Source organism: Cyprinus carpio, unplaced genomic scaffold (assembly GCF_018340385.1).
Source record: "Cyprinus carpio isolate SPL01 unplaced genomic scaffold, ASM1834038v1 S000006658, whole genome shotgun sequence".
Classification (NCBI taxonomy): Eukaryota; Metazoa; Chordata; class Actinopteri; order Cypriniformes; family Cyprinidae; genus Cyprinus; species Cyprinus carpio.
The window spans coordinates 1,148,884-1,159,428 of NW_024879282.1; positions in this window are offsets into that span (position 1 = coordinate 1,148,884).

Genomic DNA, 10,545 nt, shown 5'->3' on the forward strand with positions numbered 1-10,545 from the left:
TTTTTTTAAATGATCAGATGATAATGAAGAGAAAGGAGAGAGAACGTTTTAGATGCATATGTTTTCATGGCTGTACTCTCTCTTATCACATGAGTTTGGGGTTGCACGAAGGTTTGTGTGATGTCCTTGCTTAGCATTGTGAAAAAAAGGTTTTTTTATGCTGCGGTGGTGTCTGGGGAAACCTGAGCTTGAAAGTCTGGTGAAGGGTGAGAATAGTAGTATGTGTTAGTTAACATGTTCGTAGTTTTAAGGTGTGTCTGTGCTTGTGTTCTAAAATATTTGAGGTTTTGTTAAAGCTTATTTATTGCACGGTGGTTTGCTTAACCATGTAGAAGCTGGTAAACAAACAATAGAAAATAGCATGCGGTTTTTCCATGGTCAAGCAACAATTATTCATATAAAACCAAATATGCCAAGGTTTTTGTCTATTGTACAAGAAAAAACAATACTCTGGTATAGGTGGGGGTTTCATTGCTGTGATTGACACAGTGTAGGGCATTCAGAATTCTTCAGACACTAGCCTGATGATGTGAATAAGTGTCTTAGAACCACGCCCGGACTACAACACTTAAGTGTGTTTTATAAAGCGATGCACGCGAATCGGTTTGTACCTTGGACTCCCAGCCCAATACCGGGACAATTATCAGGAGTGTGCATAATGTTACTGCTATTGAGCAGGCCTGTTGAAGTAGGTGTGGCTGTGTGTAGATGGGCCCATGGAGGCACCCATGGGGTCTCAGAAGTCATGCCCAATCTAGCCTTGAATATTGCCCTCATCACCATAACCCTGCTGGTGACATGAAGAATCATGTGTTATTTAAAGTGTGGTGAATGCCTCCGTGCTGCAGATCTTTGCCCGTCGGTGAAGTAAGTAGACAGTAGGCACTACGTGCACAATGCGTTTGTCTTTGTTTGGGTGTGTGCTGTGCTGTTATAGGTCAGGCAGATGTTCATTGGTGTTTGTTTGCGACGGATGTGATTGTTTAGACCAGACCTGTAATACCTCTTCAAATCTGAGCGCAAACAATATGAGAGCTGAAGACAGAAAGCGATGCTGCTGTGGATCATGTCTATGTATTAAACACTCCTGAGACCTTTTAGAAGCATAATAGTGTTTCCAAACCCATAGTGAGCTGCTGCCTATTGTATGGTTTCATGGCACACTAATACGATCTTACTATTAATATTCCCTTTAAATACAGTACAGCTGACTGATATGATGTGCGTGTGTTGCTTAGGAAGGTCATTTCGTCTCAGAAGACCAGAGCAGGAGGCAACGACAACAAGTTCTGCTAATCCCTCCTCAGAGTTTAAAATTAGCTCTCATGCCTGCTGTAGTTGTGGAGCAGAATGCAACCGCATGGTGTAGTTGGAGGAATGAAGAATCTGGCACTGTGGACATGCGAGAGGAGATATTGATGTAAACGGTCTTAACTTACAGGAACAAAGAGAAAGACTGTGTAGAGAAGCGTGTTGTCTGCCCCCTTTAATGACTTTAGGTTAATGGTTACTGGACATGTCAGGAGTGTTATGACTGGTCTGTAATGTTCACGCCTACCTTGGACCAAGAGAGACACCAGATGCTAAAAGATTTTAAGGCGCCATTGATGAATTATCACCATATAGAGCTAAATACAATAAAGCAGAAGCAGACAAGATTTCAGAGCAATGTTACAGAGAATGTTCTGCAAGTTTAAGGATCTGTTCGTTAGACATGACACAGAGCAGAGCATGCCTAACCCTGGTAAAATCCTTGCAAGTGAATTGCCTTGGAATGCCTCACACTGCCTACAAAAAGTTTGTGTTGCTGGTTTTAAATCAAGGCAACATACTGTAAGTGTACTCAATATTCTATTCTGTATAGTTTACCTGTTCAATGTGTAGTGTTTTTAGTATGTATTTAAAACTATTTAAATAAATAAAATACCAGGACATGCAAGATTTCCAAAATTACATTATATAAATATGTGTTGTAAGATATATTTAAAATTTATTGTAATGTTAAGGAGCAAAGAGTTTGGAATAATTATGATTATCTTCTGTTGTTTTAAAAAAGGGGCTTTGTTAGCTTGCCAAAGCTGCATTTATTTGATTGAAATACATGCACATATTATTAAAAACCCGTAAATATTGTGATATAATATATCTTGTTTTGGAACTGATTTTAAAAATGTAATTTAGTCATGTGATGGCCAAAGCACCATGTCCGCAGAATGACACCCGTCGTACGCTCCACAGGTCAGTCAGTGTCACATGATCCTGTCACGAAAGTCATTAATTTGTGTATTAAAATGCTTAAGATCAGTCTTTTCATGCGTGATCATCAAAGTCTATAATCTCATGCCTATGTTCATCAAGTATAAACTGAGATGAGATGATCTGGGATAAACAAAATCTAAAATCAGCAGTAAGCTCGGGGAAAGAATGTTGTTGTAACTCTTGGACTTGTGTCTTCTCTACTTAGTTCTGAAGAGAAAATCTGTGTTGACATGGTTCAATAGCGTCAACTGCTATTACGGATGTCTGACACAAACCGTATTATGATAATGGACTTCCCACACTACGTATTTTTTTTTATTTAACCCCCAACACATCTCACACCGCGAAATTAATATGTCTGTACAGTACATTATCTTTAGAGATGCTTAAGGCGCGCTTACAGATCCAACCCCAAATTGGATAGCCCAATAATTTAAATGTCATCTGCACTAAATCTACAAAATCCGCTATGTCCACGAAAACCCCTCCCCCCATATTGGTGTCCCTAAACTTGTATATGTGTGTCTCATAGTAGTGCACCTTAAATTCTGTACATTTCTTTCTTATGAGACTGGAGCGTTTTGTGATGTCCACTTATCCCAAGAGCGGGGGAAGGAATGTAGTATCAAGTGTGAACACTGTAGAGCTGATGATTTTAGACCATTGCGCTGAGGACATTAATGTCTTACCAAGCAGATTTGGGTGTGTGTGTGTGTGGCGGTTGTGATGTCTGGCATGTGATCTTGTGGTGTGTGGTTGTTGGTGGACGTGTATCTATTCATGCAATGCTTTGCACATTAATATTAATTACATTCTGCCTCGTTGTCAATGATGCATCTTATTGAAAGATCCGACCAATCAAAATCTCTAATGGCATTTTACAGTAGATACTGTTACTGTCGGCTGAACTGATCTTAATTAATTAGAGACACGTTGTGCCTCCAACTTTCACACTCCACACATTATTGGGCATCCTCCAAGGTCATGTTCTCAGGTTTAATGCGTCACTGTGTGCTCTGAGTCACGTCTGTGTATGCTGGGCTTGACAGTATGTGGAGCGTTGAAAAGCGATTGGTGCATGCCATAGCTGTTTGGTCTGCATGGGTCAGGAGTGTAATGTGTGTGTGTGTGGGTGTGTGTAGGTCAGCATACAGAGGGGTACAGTACAGTACAGGAGCCATAGCACAAACCCAAGCAAATGGCAAGAGCCCTACTTTTTCACACGACACCTGATTCTCAAGCACAAAGACCCACACATGAACTCTGTGACTTTGTTCAATCCTTTGCCTTTCTCGATGCTTGACAATTTATTAGAAGTATATTGAAATCCTATATTGGCCGGCATCAGTTTTGGATTTTTTTAGCGGACTCTGTATGTTCTAATTGTAAAAACTTTCTTGCATAGTCATTATGGGAACCTTGGCAAGGTTCTGTCTTGTTTGTGAAAAAAAATAAAACACGATAAAAAAGACATTGTACACTCTTAAAACTGAAGGTTCCAAAAGGGTTTTTACTCAAAAAACACACACAAACAAAAAAGGCCAGCAAAGAACCATTTGTGGTTCCCAAAAGCCTTTTACATGTGAACCAGTTTTTTCAAAGTGTGTGAATGGTAGTTGCACGTGAGGTGTGGTGAGCATTTTAATTATCTAAGGAGTGTATATTCTTTTCTGTTCTTTTTTTCCCTATAACAAATCTTTTGTTTCAATGGAAAGGCAATTGGGGAAGGACCTGCATTTGTAAAAGTTTACAGATTGAGGAAAAATCAAAATGAGGTATGGACCCGTGATTTAAAGATTTTCAAAATGTTCCAAGACTTTTAGTTTAGACAAAAATGTCCCACTGAAGAGATGCAGAGAAGTCATTCCCACTGAAGGAAAGTATTGTAGGAGCATGTTTACAATTCTATGACACAATTCAACCGAGCGAAAAATTTTAAGTGGTTTGGCTCCCCTACATAAATCCAGAAAAACCACTGATCAGGAAATTGCCAGATTCTTTGAAGGCCATAATGGCTACTGTCATGCCCCATTTTCATGTTAAGGCATTTATTTCACTGAATTTCTTATCTGACTGAAAACGATACGAGAACAAGTGGAAAATGTATTACACTTTTGCTATTCAAGCTCAGCGTCTATTTATCCTTTAGAAATACCCTTTTTCCACTTAGCAGCAAAGACCTTCTTTTATTAAAATAAATATCTGGATATTGTTTTGCTAAGTACACTAGACGGGATTGCTCCTAAAAGCATAATTCAACGCGAAAGATTTGCACATTCACAGGGATTCCCTCAAATAATCTGCAGACAAGAAATTGATGCTCTTAGGGAATGTCTCTATAAATGTATCGGGTCCTTAAGAGGGAAATCTCTCCCGTGTTTTTCGTAACATTTTCATAGATTATATAACAGGCCCATAAAGGCAAGTGCAGCAGATTTAGCGTGCAAACTTGGCACATCTGTCATTCATATCCATCATTCTTTGTCGCTAGGACATTTATTTAAATATTTGAGGATATCGGATGCACCACCATGAAAATTCTTGGATTGAAGCTGAAACTGAACAAAAATTAAGACAAACAACTTGGGGGGGGGAGGGGGTAACCCTTGCATATAAATAAATAGCCCAAAATGTGCTTTCTACTGTTATGTGTCTTGTTGCAGTCAGCTTGGACTGAGCAGAAGAGACTTCATTTTAAAAGACATTACAAAACTTATTAACGATCCAATTTGAATACTATATCTGTATGTTGATATGTACATGGACAAAGAGCGGTTTGTAAGTTTTTCTTATCATCTAATATTTGTCTTTTTATTTTTTCCGAACAACAGTTAAGAATTACACCAAAAAAGGGTATACCACCTGGTATAAATGTAGGTGGGAGGAGTCTGCTTATTTCTCAACCTTTTATTTGGCGGAAATGTGCCAGGAAGGAACGTCAATGCTTCTTTTTATTGAGCAACAGCAGATTGATAAATGAGTGTCATTACGGGAATACGTAGCCACGTGGTCACATTGTCATAGTGATTGTAAAAAATCATAAAAATTTACAGGCACATTGATGGGGGGTAAGGACGTGTTGAGTGATCCCGGAACACGGCCGGAATTTTGAGCGTTAGTCTTACGAAAAACATCGATAATTCCTATGCGAGGTTATTTACATAGTTGGTTTTAGTATGTATGATTAGACGTGATTTATTTCTTCATGACAAGCCTTTTATAAATGCAATCCACAGAGCTGCGCACGTGAGTCAGAAGCTGCGACGATTCTGTATAGATAGAGTGGGGGACACGCTCTCACTCTCCGACTAGTTGCATCATTTAAGCTATAGCGTCAATTGTTCCTTTCGAAGTCACAAATTATATTCATGTTCTTTTTGCTCTTATTCGGGACCCCGAAACACTGGACCAGAGACATTTTTTTTGCTTTTTGCAGGCCCCAAAATAATCGGTTGAACCGAAATTCAAGAACAATTCACGGTCGCATCCTCCTGTCATTTAAGTTCATTGATCCATTAGATAATTAGAGCCTATGGGTTTCAGAAAGAACTGTTGTTTGTGTGTGGCCATTTAATGTTAAAGCTTATATGTAGGGCATTGTAGCTTTGTTTTTAAAAACATACATCTGTGTAAACAACCACGGTGTTACAATGTTTAGGGAGGGATTGCACAACAATCCCAGAAAAAGGACACATGCCCTAGTGTCAGGGATTATGTGTGTCTGTGATGTACGGGACCTGACAGAACAAACCAGAGGGATATTTCTACACTCTCTGGCACGTCAGGCATGTTGTGTCCCTGGGCAAAATCTCTGTGAGGCTAATGTCGAGGGACAGGCGCCCAGCCCGACATGTACAACAATGCATGAATGGTAGCATTATAATAGTAAATAAATATGAATTGTAGAAATAAAGTGTGACAAAAGTGTCGCTATGTGCTGACAGACCACACGCGTTAATGACTTGCACCAAGTAGACTCAAGTCCCAATTAAGACGTCATCTTGTGGAGGTAGTTGTAGATACTGATTAAAAAAAAATAACGGCTGCAATAAAAAGTGCTGTGCAACGGCAATATTTTGCAGGCCATTCAAAAAGGGGAAAGCTCTTCGGCTCAGCCGTTGTTAAAAGCGCAGCCATGGTTTAAACCCACACATTGGTGTTTCAAGTAAGAGGCTATAAGAGTTTTTCTAGCGTATAAAACTGTTGGAGTGTTTTGTAATAACTGGGGAAGGAGAGGTTTAGAGCGGCTGGAGAGTCTCAGGTGCACTCCAGTAGGATGTCAAGTTAGTTTGTTTCTAAACCAAAGAGTTGCATAATTAGCTGCTGTGCAAGTGGTGAGCACATTAAATTGCCAGTTTAAACTGGCCAAGTCAGCACTCTGCGCTTTGGCAGGACAGAATACTCTGTCAGTACAAAACAAACCACACAACACCAGAACCATCAACCCTCAACCCTCCCATGGATAGTATTGGCATACAGAGGGTGGTTGTTCCAGTCGACTGTGGCACTCGCTCTTGCCCACTTGGGTGCACGGAAGATGTCCCGGCCCCCACTCCTGGATGGTAATTTGAGGGGTTTCAACGCGAAAAACTCCTATAGAGTACTTCAGTAAAACCAGATCTGGCAGCATTTGTCTGGATGGTTTTTAGTTAATTTGTGTGATTGTGGTTATTATTATTAATAATAATAATAATAATATTATGTTTAGTGTTTTAGCATCAGAACTCCAAATTACACTGTTTATACTTGTAATATAAAAGGTGTTTAGAATAGTTTAAAATATTTAGTTTATAATAAAATATAATCCTATTCATATTATATAGGGCCGGGGTATCCAAGTTTTGATTTGCGTTGTTAAGGCACAGACAAACTTGCCTTGCTCCAACGGAGGTATCAAAAACTATCTTGTCGTTTGGTACCAAATTTCGATACCACAGGGGTTAATATTTTTTTACAAGTTACTTTTTACTTTTTTTTTTTTTCATCCAAAGGAAAAACACGTCAGGTTGGTGTTCGACTTGATGTGGTGTTGCACAGCCAAGTGATCGATCAGTGTGTTGACATTCAAAGATAGCGCTAAAGAGTGTTTAGAAAGCCCAGATATGTGGCTTACAGTTGAGGCTGTAGTTGGACCCCCACCGCTGTAAGGATACGTTAACACTAAGGCATTTTTCAGTGTTTTTAAATTAATCATCATTCACATGTTCATACGTGGCCTTTTTTCCTATCGATGTCTTGCAGAGAAGAAAAAAGGAAATGCGTGCTGTCCACATTGACACGCCTGAAACAACCAAACCTTTGAAGTATTGTGTTATAATAACTTTCGATTGTGATCTAATGTGGGATATAATATTGTTGAATAGATGTTAGGTTTGTAGCCCTGTATATCAGGCCAATTCACTGTCACCTCCAAACGCTCACACCGCTTTATGTCTTGCCAGATAATTACAAGAAGTTTAACACTTACAGAACAATCACACCAACTCTTTGTAATCTGCCTTTGCCACCTTGCTGAGGTGTTGTAGTTGATGGCTGCATTTGGTCAGGTTTGTGGTCTGTCCTAGGCTGTGCTGTCATTTATAAACATCAGTAAAATCCTCCCTTAGAAAAATGCCCCCCTAGCTTAGAGGTCAGATACTCTATACCCTCATAGCTTAGTAACATGGCTTAAATGGGAGTCTCGTAATAAGTTCCCTCTAATAGACTTGTGTATTGTGTGTAAGTATGCGTGTGTGTAGTGTGTGTGCTGGTGTGTGTGGTGTGTGTGTGTGTTTGCCGTGGTGTGGTGTGTGATGGTGTGGGGTGTGTGTTTGGACATAAATGAGCTCTTTGTAATGCATTGTACTGGGCTACATGCATCCTTTGTGGTAGAGGATGCTGTGGGATGAACTTGATCATGGAATACCACAGGCAGAGAAAAAAAAGGCTCTGAAATACCCATATATGAGAAAAATGAGATAAAAATAAACACTATATATAGAAATAAAACTCATATCTGATCTCGCTAGTCCATTCCTGCATCTGTGGAAGAAAATTAAACCAATGAGATTTTTGCAGTGGGCCTGCGGGGCTTATTTTGAGAGATAGGAGAGGTGGTTGTGATCCAGCAGGAGGTTGTTGTCACCCTCAGCCCGGGGGGGAAAGGCAGTGGCTCTGGTGTGGCCAAACAACAAACAGTGGGTTCAGATGGTATAAAAACTAAACTCGTCACATACACAGAAAAACACTTACACACAGCGTCAATGAGCCAGTGTTTGGCCCTAGTCCATCACTTAGACCCAGTACTCCTCCCATCTATGATAATACTGCTCGCACCATTATTAATTACTTTAGGAACAACTCAAGGGATGAAAACAAACGTAGTGGTGTGTTTATGTTGTGGAAAGAGAGATCCGAAGATGGGGACAGGTGTGGGCGAGGGCAAGGACTCGAACGAGGCTCCAGATAGCTTCTGATCCATTTTACATAGGGATTGGCTCTTCTGTAAAAGGGTAACCAATGATGAAATCCTGCTGATGAGGACGATACCATTGTGGCTCATTGCCCATATGTCTCTTCATAGGAATAAACCATAAAAGACAGCTGAGCGTTCCAATTTTAGGAGGTAGGAATTTGTGTTTTAGAATAACAAAATTGTTACTACTGTTCATAATAAATTTTTAACACATGGGTTTGCAGTGAAAGATGTCCATTAGAAAACAACAGCCCTGGTTATTCCATTATTATATTTTTGGCAGAAACATAATTAAAACTGAGTTGATGGAAAAAAATATTTCATATGCAAAGAAGGTGTTTACATAGAAATCCCAAAGGCACAGCCACAAAAAATGTGTTGTTCTTTCAGGGTCACAGAAAGGGTGGCAGAATCTTTTTTTTTAATTTTGAATTTTTATTTTTTTATAAAACTGTTAGAAGGACAAAGCCTTAATGAAGAAAAACAAAATGATAAACTGCGTTAAACACAGTATGTCAGATCTCTTCATGATTTTCATCATCACCTTCAGAAACTTTGGATGTAAATGCGGGGCCCCAGATTGAATCATTCCCCACCAGAAAAAAGCAGCTACAAACCCACAAATAAGGCAATGAAAACTAGCACCCATCTGGCCAAAAAGCTTCCTCCTAATCCTGATGTCCCCTCATCAAACTGTGGTGAGAGGAATGAATCCAGAGCAAACAGGGGGTTCTACACGAAGTTTCAAGAAACAGCAGGGACGAGGTAGTTGTAGGATATGGGGATGTTTGGGATTAGGGGAAATTATCGGGACAAATTTTGAGCTTGTTTTGTCCCAAGAGATGTCCTAAAAGATGTGATACGTTGTTGCAGGAAGACAAAGGAAAGAGGAAATAGAATGATTTACTGTAAACTTGAAGGGGATTTCCTTCTAGATCATTGTTTTGACAGAGATAAGCCTCGAGGTGCAGAGAAGCCCTATACTGAAAGTTAGATCCGTGATCTAGTTCCCATTGACCTTCCGCCCCTGCAGTCATCACGTAGTCACTGACGCCACAAACCCTGGAAATTTACCCAAACTGAATCCACACCTTCCACACGCACAGCTTCTCGTCAGCATTACAAAAGATACATGTTTTTTTGTTGGCAAAAAAATCCAGTATGTTCAATAAGAATCCACAATTTCGTGGAGGCAAAAGATTAGATCATGCAGATTTTGTTTAAGTTGGTCCCACACGGATTCGCCATGCTGACCAATAGACAGATACTTGGTTTAAAAAGTATTCTCTGTGGAAAACTGCTTTTTAATTACTACAACTATTGTCAATGGAAAATCCTGAACTTTGTGATGCTTATAAGGGGGTTAAATCTCTTGTCCTTTATTTTTAATTTTTTCATTTAAATATGATTTGCTGTTTATGTTAACTCTTTCAAACAAATTGGCTTTCTACATTAAAAAAAATGATATTATGTGTTAAGTATGAGTATTCCGCTGAAAGAAAAAAGGAGGGAAAAGGCTTCTTAGCCTTATCCAGATAAGGGTATTAACAAACTGAGAGTTGTGCCGTTCTTAAGTCCTGTTGTCCCATTGATTCTGTGAACGTCTGTCTGTCCTAATTCTATCCCTTACACGCCTGCTCTCAAATGGCATGGTTTGCTCACAAAAACAGTGTCCTGCTGTTGTGATTGGGCTGCTCTCCGTAAGGCATTTGGGGGTTGAGGTGTCCTGATTTTTGTGGGACAAGTCAAGGACATTGGATTTTCTAGAACACATTTTGCGATACGTTCTTGCAATCAAGATGATTTTAAGAAAGTAGTACAGATGCCAAAGG